The sequence below is a fragment of the Lycorma delicatula genome, chromosome 1, assembly GCF_047948215.1.
Source record: "Lycorma delicatula isolate Av1 chromosome 1, ASM4794821v1, whole genome shotgun sequence".
Taxonomy (NCBI): Eukaryota; Metazoa; Arthropoda; class Insecta; order Hemiptera; family Fulgoridae; genus Lycorma; species Lycorma delicatula.
In genome coordinates, this window is record NC_134455.1 from 385,255,410 (window position 1) to 385,269,084 (window position 13,675).

Sequence of the window (13,675 nt, forward strand, 5' to 3'; positions counted from 1 at the left end):
CACACCGATGTGAAATATAGAGATTAAAGTAAATTAAAAGAAAGTTTGCCCCCAGGCATTTGAAATAAAATTATGGATAAAGTAGTAGAAAATTAGGTAGAATAACAGTAAAAATAAAATAATTATAGTAATAATGAAGAGAATGAACGAAAGTGTAATCGTAAAATGTGATCTCAGGACAATTCAGAATAGAAATTTTATGAATAAAATAGTTGAGATATACGATGAAAGGGGAAAGGCTGATTAAAATAGAGCTAGAAGAATCAGTTGAAGATAAAAAGAAAAGGACAAAAATTTTAAAGATTATAAACAATCAAAAGAAACGAATACTAGCAGAAACTAAAAAGTTTAATTTAATGAAGGCTATAATGAAAACGGAATGTTAGAAGGAGCCTGCATCAAGGCAGATAGTACGTAACTGGTGAAAACGCAAGCCAAACGGTTTGAACTGGTTGCAGCTTATTAAATATAAGAATAAGTTCATTATATATATATATATATATATATATATATATATATATAAGTAGTATTATACTTTGATCTTAAAATGGAGAATTACCAATAATGATCAATTAAGAGAAAACATAGTCTAAACGAACATTTAAATAGAAATTGTCGAGTTGCAGAATTTTTAGAATGAAGCATATATAAAATACTGAAATAAAAGAGAAGTTGAATAAATAAAAAAGTGGCTTGTATTTTATGGATTTAAAAAAGAATGATGAGAGAAGATAGCTGAAATGGTGATTAAAAATCGAAACGCAATAGGAAGGAAGAAACGAGATAGACCGGGAATAACATGAAATACTGGAATTTAGGGAGGAAGAATAGAAGAAAAGAAAAGGTTATATATGGGTTTTAAAGGATGGCTACAGTGTGAAGAAATCATTAAAAAAAGATCCACAAACGATGTTAAAAATGTATGCTATTTATTATTTTTTTACTAGAATTTATTTTCTAAAATAATTGTTGAATAATTAAATAAAACAAATCAATTACCTCCAGAGAAAATCAAAGTTCTTTTGGAAGATTCTGAATAAAAGCTTTCTTTCATTATGTATAAATCAGTCGTAAGAAATTTTATCGTTTTTTAACATTTTTTGTTAACTGAATTTTAAGCAAATATATACCAAAACGTATATTTAGATCAGAAAAAGGGAAGAACACAGGAACTGGTGATTGTTTTAGGTTTAGTTAATGTTAAAACTACTATTAATGACCGATAATTAACTTCCTGTAAATTAATTAAAAATTGGTTCAATTATATTTGCTTGATTAATGTGAAAAAAGAAAAAATCGATACTTTTACGTAAATTTAATTTAATTCTTTTTTAAGTCCTTTATCGAAGTTTATACTTCAAAATTTAAGTTTGATGTTAGTTCCATTAATTGGAACATTTCTTTTCAGCAGAAAAACGAAATCCTCGTTCGGCAGCAGCCATGGCTTGTTTATATATGTTCTGCTCTAATACAAAGCGGACCATACAGCTGTTTCTGCATGCATGAAAAATTGCAAGTTCTTCTACATAGTTCTTCTATATCACCGAGGGTATTTATTTTATAGACCATTTATAGCAATGGTAAAAAGTACTCCGCTAAGAGGAGACCCATCAGAGATTTAATTTTCTATGGCTCTCACGGATGACTATGCGTCACCTATTTTCACTTTTATTTCCTTTTAATTCGCTTACATTAGTGATTAGTTTGGGAAACTTGCCTCGCGATCACCAGCTGTCTGTTATAAAATCCCAACACCATCTTGGGTCGAATGCCTTTCTATTTTGAAAATTCAGAAAGGCGTTGTGGATTTTGTTTTCAAAATGTACTATCAGATGAAACTTCGGTGTTAAAATGGAAGTTCTATAACCTGTCTGATATGGATATAATACATTTTATATCTTGTGAAACCATACTTGCCGAGACCATTTTTTCAAGGATTTTCCAATAGAAAAAGTGAGAAAGATAGCCTGTATCTTATTTCAATCTTCTTCTACAAATTCATCATCTTCTTGGATAATAGTATAACTACAGCAGTTTGAAATATTTGTGCTATTTAGCTTCATATCAGGTGTCATTAAAGGTTTTATACGTTTATACGGATTTGAATACTAGATTGTGGATACCGGTGTTCTATGGTGGTTGGGTTTCTATTAACTGCATCTCTCAGGAACGGTCGATCTGAGACTATACAAGATTTTATTTACATTTATAGATATCATCCTCATTCATCCCTGAAGGATGAATGAGGATCCACCTTAGGGTAGTTCTGGAGGCTAAGCAGACAAAGAAAGAAGCCCTCACACTTATTGGCATGCATTTAGTTAAGTATAGCTGCTGCAATGAATTTTGAAGCTTGGACTACGAAGGCTAGTACGGTGCATGTTATCTAAATTGAAAGCATTTAGTTTAGTTCTCATGCGTAGGAGCAAATTTATTTCTTGTAAATACAACTTATTATTCTACGTTAATGGATGGGATGTTGTAAAAATGTAGGCCTATTCTCAACAAATAAATTACGTCAGCAGACAAACGCTAAATGATAAAGTAATAACATTATAAATGTCTAACGTATACAAATATAGTTCATAATCTATTGATATTTTGTTTATCGTGAAAATAAACACAGACTAGCCAAGTATTATAACTTAACAGAAAAAAGACAGAGCATTTTATTAAAGTGTTAAAGAAATAATATGTTATTAAAGGTGTTTAAAACCTTGGTTTTGTATTTGTGGAAAATGTGTGATGAGCGCATAGGGAATGCCATTCGGTTTAGGTTACATATAACTAGCTTTGATTAGAATGGTTTAATTGAACCATGTTGATTGGTGTGCGTTATATTGATACTCTTACGATTAGATCTCTAAATATTATTATGGACGTTAAAGTATCTGACAAATAAACACGAACTGGGTAGTTGTTAAAACTCGATACTATATCTTCAACAAGCTAGTTTTCATTTAGAAAGTAAATATAATAATCCATAATTTTCTCTGGAAATTGTAATATTATTACAATTCCTTGAAATTTAGTATTAATCGGAACCTTCCTTACGAAGTAATGATTGGGGACTAATATCATAATAATATTTTTGACCGTTTAACACGAAGGTTAATCTATGCCAGTGATACTACGACCATTTAATTTTAAATCGTATCCTGGAAGAAACTGCGACTCCTGAAGGCATACACGTTGGTGTTGGCTCTGACAATAATAGTATTTGTTTATTTAAATTTGATACTAATCTACTTATGTTCCGTTGGAGAATACAATCCTCCTTTGAATTAGGAAGACTTTTTCCTTATAAAACTTTTTGCTATCATTTATTTTCTTCCCGTGAAAACTATGGATTCGCAATTTATAATAGTTTCATCACTTTACATCACTCAGCCTTTTGAGTTAGACAATACGGACGCGGGAGACGATGACAGATATGGTTCACCACCTTGTATAGGGGATAAACAAGTGGGAGGAAAAACACCCATATCTGGGGCAGGCTCCAGCTATAATCCCCATGAGAGTTAGATACACTCTCCTTTATTTGTTTTTATGTAGGTTCTGTTGTTTTGGGGAGAATCCTTCACATGATAAATCAGCTCTACGATCTTTTTGGGGATTGCTCTGTCAGATTCTTGCTCATACTTATTCGAAAACCAGATGAAGTATGGACCAGTTTTTGAACTTCCCTGTTCAAATTCAAATTTATTTTGTTGCAAATAAATTACTGATGATTGTTGCTTTTTACATCGTGAGAGTTTTTTAATTTAGAGGTCATTTTTTGTTCCTTACCCTTTGTCCCTTTTTTATTTTGTCTTCAGTCATTTGACAGCATTGATGCAGCTCTCCAAGATTCCGTATCTAGTGCTAGTCGTTTCATATCAGTATACCCTCTACATCCTACAATCCTAACAATTTGTTTTACGTATTCCAAACGTGGCCTGCCTACACAATTTTTTCCTTCTATCTGTCCTTCCAATATTAAAGCGACTATTCCAGGATGCCTTAGTATGTGGCCTGTAAGTCTGTCTCTTCTTTTATCTATATTTTTCCAAATGCTTCTTTCTTCATCTATTTGCCGCAATACCTCTTCATTTGTCATTTTATCCACCCACCTGATTTTTAATATTCTCCTATAGCACCACATTTCAAAAGCTTCTACCCTTTTCTTCTCAGATACTCCGATTGTCCAAGTTTCAACTCATTAAGTTTATAACTCGTTATAAATCATTTTAAATAGATAACCATTTTAATAAATAAATAGTTATGAAGCTTATTTTCGTTATATATTCATCGCCATTGAACTTTCAAAGGCTATTTTAAAATTTTTAATAAGAAAAAAGATTATTAGTACATTTTATTTTTATATTAATACTTTGATGTACCTAACACCATATAAAATTTCCAATATAAAAATGTTTCCTCTCTTTTCGTATCTTTGATTTTTAACCAAAACGAACTCTGAAAGTGAAGTGATTGGCATTATTATGTAAAATTTGAAATTTCGGTATTAAGAAAAATTCATAAATATGATTTTTTTTAAATTACGGGCGTTTAGAGAGAAATACCATGAAATTTGAAACTTGATGAACTGGATGTTCAAAAAACGAAATAAATCCTACATATAATAAAACTGTTAGAATAAAAAATTATAAATACTTACTTCCAAATTAATAGAATGTGGTACTCCAAAATTCTTTAAGAACTAATTATCTACTTTTCCACAGAAATATTTGGAACCATAACAGAAGAAACTGATACTTTATAACACTTAGGCTATTGGAAAGATATACTCGTCGTCAGTTTGAAAGAAAATCTGTTCTCAGCTTTTTGATAATTAGAAACTCTTTTAAGTTTTATCATACTCTGTACAGAAGTTATTTAAGAAAGGAAACAGGGTTTTTTCAACATCATCAATTTAACTAATATAAATTGTTATTAGTTATTACGTAGATTGGAATAAAATGTTCAGCATTTTAAAAAAAATAGGGTTCAGATACAGAGATAGAAGAACAATTGCTAACATGTACAGGAACCAAACAGCAACAATAACAATTGAAGAACATAAGAAAGAAGCCCTAATAAGAAAGGGAGTCCGACAAGGATGTTCCCTATCTCCGTTACTTTTTAATCTTTACATGGAACTAGCAGTTAATGATGTTAAAGAACAATTTAGATTCGGAGTAACAGTACAAGGTGAAAAGATAAAGATGATACGATTTGCTGATGATATAGTAATTCTAGCCGAGAGTAAAAAGGATTTAGAAGAAACAATGAACGGGATAGATCAAGTCCTACGCAAGAACTATCGCATGAAAATAAACAAGAACAAAACAAAAGTAATGAAATGTAGTAGAAATAACAAAGATGGACCACTGAATGTGAAAATAGGAGGAGAAAAGATTATGGAGGTAGAAGAATTTTGTTATTTGGGAAGTAAAATTACTAAAGATGGACGAAGCAGGAGCGATATAAAATGCCGAATAGCACAAGCTAAACGAGCCTTCAGTAAGAAATATAAGTTGTTTACATCAAAAATTAATTTAAATGTCAGGAAAAGATTTTTGAAAGTGTATGTTTGGAGTTTCGCTTTATATGGAAGTGAAACTTGGACAATCGGAGTATCTGAGAAGAAAAGATTAGAAGCTTTTGAAATGTGGTGCTATAGGAGAATGTTAAAAATCAGATGGGTGGATTGAAGAGGTATTGCGGCAAATAGATGAAGAAAGAAACATTTGGAAAAATATAGTTAAAAGAAGAGACAGACTTATAGGCCACATACTAAGGCATCCTGGAATAGTCGCTTTAATATTGGAAGGACAGGTAGAAGGGAAAAATTGTGTAGGCAGGCCACGTTTGGAGTATGTAAAACAAATTGTTGGGGATGTAGGATGTAGAGGGTATACTGAAATGAAACGACTAGCACTAGATAGGGAATCTTGGAGAGCTGCATCAAACCAGTCAAATGACTGAAGATAAAAAAAAAAAAAAAATTAGTTATTAAAAATATTCAATTGATGCTACATTTGAACAAAATTCATTCATTTCGTAAAATTATTTGAATAACAAAATACCAAATCAAACCTATCACTGTATGATTTTGGTTTTAAAAAAATACATTTTTGGTATAGAAAATACATTTAATTTTCTTATACCGTTTTTTATCTGCATGCCATTTCATAGCTTTTTCATATGTCATTTTTTTGGGGGTATTGTAGAATTAAAAAAGGGCTCAGATCTATCTTAGATTCTGAAAAGGACATGGCTTTGTTAAGATAAAAAAATGGATAAAATATTAGTATCATAAAACTCTTTAAGGGTAAAGGAGCTTCTAGAATTATACAAAAAACAAAATAGTGGTTTACTAGAAAACTAAGTTTTATGTTTTTTTTGTTTTTTATAATTATGTATTTTTTAATTTTTACGGAAAATCTATTTGTTGGAAATTAAAATCTAATGATTTTTAATTAAGAATAAATCGATAAAAAATTTTCAAACAATATGTTTGAGGCTGACTTGAAACACATTTCAGGCTGACCTTGAATACTTTTTTTTTATTTCCTGAGAAACTCGTTAACCAATTTTATAACTTTTATTTTGCATAAAATTTTCTTTTTTCCAAGCTTCTGTGGAGATAAACTGATTTAAAAAGAAAACTTTTTGTAATGCTACTTTTTATTGCTTTCCCGAGTATTAATCAGATTATTGTAAAAGAAATAACTGAAAAGAATAATGAAAATCTATATTTAATAGATTTTCACTCCAATCCTTCGTGAAATACAAAAATTGAATGTAAAATTTTTTATTAATCCCCAATGACTAATCAGTAATATTACGGTGAAAATGAAAAATCAACCTTTCGTTACAAATTCAGATTTCGATACGTTTCGAAATAACGATTAGATTTAGATGAAGATTTGAATAGAAAAAAGTTATGTGATCTAATTTGATGGAAGTATAATGTACAAAAAAAAAAATTATCATAAACTTAAGGATACATCTTATATCTATAACGGTATCACAATTATAATGGTGTCATATGCTATTAAATTTTGTAAATACAATACTCAATTCACTATACAATGACATCTGTTTGTTAATCTAGTTTTTGACTTTACTATTTTCATTTTATCAATTATGGTATCTTTTTTTACTATAATAATCAAAATAATTTATCGATAATGTATTTATTGTATTCAGGTATATTACGAACCTGGTGAGTTGCTCACCTATGTAGGTATGGGCGTGACTGTTTAGTGGAATTAACATCGATGTACCGTTTGAATGGTGAATTGCAAATTACGCAAAATCACGATAACTTCAGTAATCGGAATGTGCTGCTGCGCGAGGGCAGCCATAAGGTTTGCAAGACGCTATCCAAAGGACAGGATGTTGGGTTCTTTAATGTGGGTGATGGAGATTGATTCTCTCTTGCGGCTGAGGTTGCCAAGCGGATGTTGCATCCCGGCTTATGCTGACAATAGGATCCTGCTTTTCGAAGGAAATTCGCGGTGAAAGGTTGAACTTCGAGCCACTCAAGCGTGCGGGATACTTGAGCTGTGCGCTCATCAGCACAAGATGACGTTTAACTCAGAAAAGACCACGATAATGGTCCTTAAAACCGTTTGGTAGTGAGTCGGTGAGTTCGTGTGATGGCAGGACAGCATATAAAGTACGTTCAGGCTAATGAAATACCATCTCCCCAAACTTTTTCCAAGTTTTCATCATCAGGGAGCACTTTTTTTTGTTGTAAGTTCCAGTGTTAAAATAGTTACAAGCAAGTATGACACAAATAGACACTTAGAATGTAAGATCATTTTTTTCGTTTAGAAAGTGTAAAACGTTAATTGAAATTTAACATAATGTATTATTCGGTTAAGTGAAATGAGATGGAAAGAAAAAGCTTAAAGTAGCAGAAATGATGTTACAATAAATAATTCAAAAATTAAAACCAAGAGATGGCATAGATATAATTGTTAACAATGAAATACCAAAATATGTGAAAAATAAAGCATTACTAATTACACTGATAAGTATAATTTTGGTTTCATAACATGCAGTACAGGATTTTAATCTGTTTTTTGTTGCTGAAAAATAATATGAACTCAGAATCTTTCTATCCCCCACCATTTGTAAAAAAATTTTTAATTAAACGATTGATTTAGTTTTGTTACTTTTGATCAAATTGTTAATTTTATTTTACAAGTGTTATTGGAATTTCTAAAAAATCTAAACATACTGTAAAATATCCTTAATTGCATTATGCAGTTAGGCCATTATCTCATAGTGAAAATATTCCAGTTCCTAAACCACTTGTGAATGCATGTTTCGAAAACAGCGATGAAGAATCAGGCAGTACTGAAGAAGACCACAATGATTTTGATTCTGAATTATCTTCCAATAGATGTTTACATAGTATGTTAGAAAATGTAGTATGCAATAATTGTTTTGTATATTTAAGAGGATGGCTGAAAGGTACACGGAAGGCTTTGACATTTGATGTACCTGTAGTTTGGCGTGAATCAAAGGATCAAGTAATCGATAGTTTATTTTGTTTAAGAAGTGTGTCTGGAATTTCTACAACATATAAATTTACTGTAAAATATCCTTCATTGCAATATGCAGTTAGGCCATTATCTCACAGTGAAATTAATCCAGTTCCTGAACCACCTGTGAATGTATGTTTTGAAAACAGCGATAAAGAATCAGGCAGTAAGAAGACAAAAATGATTTTGATTCTGAATAATCTTCCAATAAGCTACATCTTCTTTCACTAGGTGAATTAAATGACTTGGCTAGGGATTTAAATTTATCAGAAAATCAAGCTGAATTGTTAGAATCAAGACTGCAAGGTTGGAATTTACTCCAAAAAAAATACAAAAATTTCAGGCTTTCAAAGCCGACAAAAAGAACATTCTCACTATTTTATTGATAAAATTAATTTGGTTCATTGCACAAGTATTGATAAGCTTATGTTGCACATAAGTCAAGTTCATAAACCTGATGGCTGGCGTCTTTTCAGAGATTTGTGCAAGTATAGTTTAAAAGTAGTTCAACTACACAACGGTAACAAATATCCTTCGATATCAATCACTTATAGCACTAATTTGAAAGAGACATACGATGTGGTGGAAGAGGTTCTTGAAAAAATAAATTATAAAAAACATAGCAAGAACATATGTGGTGATTTGAAAGTTACAGCTATTTTGTTAGGCATGAGGTTAGGCTATACTAAGTACATATGTTTTCTTTTCGAGTGGGACAGCCGAGCTAGGGATATTACCAAAGAGTGGAAGAAACGAGACAACTCAACTCCAAATGGGAAAAATATTATTCAAGAGCCCTTAGTTGAACCCAAAACAATATTTATACTCCCTCACCATATCAAGCTAGGAGTAATGAAAAATGTTGTAAAAGCAATGAAAAAGGATAGTCCAGGATTTTTGTACATCAGGCAGAAATTTCTGAATGTAAGTGAAGGAAAAAATTGAAGAAGATATATTTGTTGGTCCTCAAATAAGACAGTTGATCAAAGATGATGTAATTAACTCAACGTTAAATAACGTAGAAAGTGATGCTTGGAGATCATTTAAATATATTTGCAAAAATTTTCTTAGCAAACAAAAATCCGAAAATTATCACGATATAGTTAATCAACTTCTTACTTCATACAGAGCTATGGGATGTAATATATCTTTGAAAATACATTTACTCCATTCACATCTGGATTATTTCCTGGACAACCTCGAAGACGTAAGTGATTTAAAGGGAAATTCAGCCGCTTTAAAGGGAAATGGAAGAATACTAACACGCTAGCCGATTACTGTTGGACATTAATTTTGGATATGCCTGAGGCTATTTATAAAAGAAAAACATCAGCAAAATTATTCTAACACAGGTATGGCCATGCAAAATTTTTAATTATACAGATTTAAAAACATTTTCCTTTAATTTTTTTTTGAAGCGTAATTTATTTAAAACTAAAGGTGATAAATAAATTATATTTACACATCTGTAACGTACACAAAAAAGCAGTTTAAGAAATGGTATCGCACTTAGAGAAACATTAAAAATTTTTTTTTTGTCTATCAGTGTTATAGGATATCGTTACATCCTATAATAAGTAACTTATTATAGACCCTAGTAAGGATAAGAATAAACTCAAAGGATTTCCTTTTAATAAAAGTGTACATGCCAACTAGTAAATAGTATTTGGGGTTTAGAATCCTGTGGTATGAAAAACAATAGGAAACCAGTTAAAGGGAAAATATAAACTGTAAGATTGAAATAAAAGTTTATATAGAATTATTATTGAATTTTTTAAGTAAAATAAAAAAATTATAAAAAGTTATGGGCTTAAAACCCACAAAAGATACAACTTGTGGAGAAGAAAGCAATGTCAAATTGACTAAATAATTGCAGAAAGAAGAATGATAAATGCTAAGAAAAAGGCATATGTTTGTCAGGGAGTTCCAAAAGTAAAAAAATAATATTAAAGAGAATTAAAAATAGTGAAAAAATAATTAAATGGAATCTGGAAAAAATAAAAGTTGGAAAATAATTAGTATGGAAGAATCTCAAGTGCTGAAGAAGAGAAATAAATAAAAAAGGCAGCTCTGGAATTCAATTTTGGGTATATGTGAAAGAAGCCACAAATACAGTAGTAGAACAAACAGTTAACAGTGAAGGAATTAAACAAATCAAAGAATTAGCATTGAAAAAAAAACAATAGGAGTCATTAACATTGAAGGAAAAGCTTTGATTTACTAGAATGATGATTAAAGAATGAAAAACAGAAGAAAATACAAAAGCAGGAAGTAAGAAGATAAAAGGTTCTTCAGAAAATTGAATAATGAATTATTAGGAACAGTAACATAAAAAGGAAAAGAGAAGTACCTTGCACATGAATACTCTCGCATACTCATAAAAAAATTGAGACATACAAGAGCAACATGACCTAATATATATTCTCATTTTCTGTTTAGCCTCCCCAACCTCTGTAAGGTATTACTTCAGCGTATAAATGTAAATAAAGTGTAGGCTTCTACAATCTCAGGCCATCCACTTCTTAGATTTGTGGTTAATTGTAACCCAACCACAAAAAAAAGAAAAAAAAGAGGTCAACAACCTAATATATGCTATAAATTGATTGTACCTGAATCAGGAAACAACTATAAAAACAGGAAGTGATTCATTTCATCTTGGAAAAAATGAAAGGCAAATAAGCAAAAAGTATTTCTTATTACCAATCTTACTTTATATATATGTTAAAGATGCTTTAGAAGAGGGAAAAGATAAAGAAAAAAAAATAAAGGTAATTAAGTATGTAGCTATCACTGCTGGCTGTAACTGAAAAGAATCTACAACAAATGATGGATAAAATAAGCAAGGTAGGAGTAAATACAGAATGATAATTAATGCTGATAAATCCAAAGTAATGAAATATAAACGAAATATGGTGCAATAAAAATTACTTTTAGGAAGAAAAGATTAGAACAGTTTGGTAGTTATAACTTGGAAGCACAATAAAATTTGATGGAAGTTGTACTGAGGAAAATAGAGGCAGAATTGTGATTGGTATAATGGTGTTCAGCAAGATCTGAAATCTGTTTGCAACAAAACGTATTCCTATTGATCTGAGAAAGATATTTGCAAGATATTTTGTTTGGAATGTGTTATTCCAAACAATGACAATGCAGAAACAATGACAATAAAGAAAAGAGAAACTCGGTATGTTAAAACTTTTGAAATATGGCTATGAAGAAAAATGCTCGGTAACAACTGGCAAGAGAGAGTAACTAATGGGTAGTAAGATGATGAATTAGAGGAGTTAACAGATGTAAATGAGAGGAGGAATTTGATTTAAACAATACAACGAACATAAGCTAATTGGATAGGCCACATCGTAAGACATGGATTCAAAAATTAATAATTGAAGGAAAGGAAAAATAATAGGAAGGAAAGGGAAAGGAAAGTAATAATTGCAGGTGTGAGGATAGGAATGTTGCATGATATGAAAGGGAAACTAGGATACTATAATTTATAAGAAAAAGCTCAGGACAGAACAACATTGAGAATGTTGTTTCTTGATAACTGTCAATAGACAGTTTCACTATAGAAGAAGAAGAAGAGGATCTACATTGGAGGAAGAATAATTAATGGTATAATGTTCTCTAATGACGTGATATTTTTAGGTGATAAAGATTTAGGTGATACTCAACAATTTGTATCAAAATTAGCAGATACTTTGTGAACCAGAATGACTTAAAAATTATGATACTTATAAATGATGGTACTATATTTTTATTTCTTTGATTCATATAGTTTACAAATTCAAGTACATTGCATTGATCTATTATGAAAACAATTTTTTTTTTACATTTACCATAATTCAAAACTACCAAAAAGATACAGATATCTCATGACAGTACTAATGTAAGACTGTTGGTATAAAGAAGAAATTAAATAAGAACTGCAATGGTAAAGGAAGTCTTTTAGAAAAAAAATCTACTCTGAAGCAACATGGATCTAAAAGAGATTTGTGAAATTCTATGTTTAGAATATACTTTTGTATTGTAGTGAAACATGGACGCTGGGGAAAGAGGAAAAAGATAAGAACAAGGCTTTTGAAATGTGGGTCTAGAGGAGGATGGAGAAAATAAAATGGGTGAACAGAGTAAGTGATGCAGAAACATTAATAAGAATTAATGAATAAAGAACAATATTAGCAACTATCAAAGGAGAAAAGGAAATGGGATTGGGCATATAATTAGGGAAAAGTAATAATAAATACAGTTATTGAAGTCTCCAATGAGGGTGAAAAAATAAAAGGAAGGAAGAAGCTGAAGAAAATAAATGACATAAAAGCAGTGAAAATTATGATGAGACGAAAAGAAAAGCATGGGACAGATATGGATGGAGAGAACAGTGGTAGAGAGAACTTCCAACAGTAGAATACTATAATACATAATTCAATAGTAAACTGAATTAATATTATTGAGATTTAATTTACATAGCTTAAATTCTTCTGTAGGTATTACTTTAATAGAATATTTCTATCGATGTAATATAAAAGTGTAATTTTAGATTTTAAAATAACCTTTACCTGTCTAGAGAAGATCCAGGCGTTTTATCCAGCATATCCTCAAGAAGATTACTTGTAATTCTGATTGTATCTTCTTTTTCTCCAGGAAGACAAGACTGTGGGCCGGAATAATCTAGACTGTCTTCCGTATCACCACCGTCAGTTACAGTAACCATGGTTATAACTGTATTGGAAGAATCTGTTGATGTATTATTTGGATTACCAGCCGATTCTATGGATACCGAACTTGAACCCATAATAACAACTTTCGGGACTGCACTACCGGATGTTGTTGTTTTACCTCTTGTTCGATACTGTCCAGCAGACTTAAAATGTAAACGACGTAGGGCAGTGGTTGCTGTTGATATTAGATCCGAGGTCGTATCTTGGCCAGGTGGTGAAGGAGGGCCCGACCGCTGGAGAAGGACTGCTGGTCTGTGCCTACCGGTTCCCCCCAGCGACAGACGGCCTAGGCTCTGAAACAAAAAAAAAAAATATTAAAATTATAAGTAATTATCTTTTGTGAAATGGAAACGATTCAAATTCAAAGAGCTATCGATATATTGCAATATTTTCTTAAGAAATAATGATGCC